Genomic DNA, 867 nt, shown 5'->3' on the forward strand with positions numbered 1-867 from the left:
CTTTGAAGTTGAGTGGATAATTCAAAATATGAAACTAAATTTTGATTTATTCAAATTCAAACTTAAAATTACAATTTAAATTTTAATTTGAATCCATAAATTTAATGTAAGTTTGAAATAAAATTTAAATAAAACTTTATATAAATTAAAATTTAATTTAAATTCAAATTCATAAATTATATTCGAAATACTTGATTAAATTTTAATTTTTAATTTAAGTTCAAATTAAAATTTAAAAATATATATTTAATTTTTAAATTTTAACTCATATTTTAATTAAAAAAGTTGAAAAAATAAATTTAATCCAAAAAATATTCATTCCGTCCGGATTCAACTTCTAATCCGGCCTCCTAGGCCGGATTGAAAAAAAGGGTGATTGGAGGATTCCCATTCCACTCGGGAATCGGAATCGGAATGGAACTCCCGCATACCAAACACCTACAAACGGATTCATCCATTCCGATTCCGATTCCAGAGTAAAAAAAAAGTGAACCAAACACGCCCTTAAAGTAGACTCCTAAATTAATGCCTAATAATTGCATAAATTTGGTTAATCAATTAATTTCCTAAATTAGTGCTAATTAATGCGTAAATTTAGGATCTCAATAAAAATAATTTAATAGTTAATTTTATTTAAATAAAAAGAGTTTAGGGATTTCAAATTTTAAATTTTGAAGTTTAAAATTTAAAATAAATATTATAAATTAAAATTTAAAATTTGTAATTTAAAATTTGGAATATAAAATTTGGAAATTAAAACTTTGAAATTTGAAAGTAAAAAAATTTCAAATTTTGATATCGAAAATTTAAAATTTTATTTTATATATATATATATATATATATATATATATATATATAAGTATTTAG

This window comes from Ananas comosus, linkage group 1, assembly GCF_001540865.1.
Source record: "Ananas comosus cultivar F153 linkage group 1, ASM154086v1, whole genome shotgun sequence".
Lineage (NCBI taxonomy): Eukaryota > Viridiplantae > Streptophyta > Magnoliopsida > Poales > Bromeliaceae > Ananas > Ananas comosus.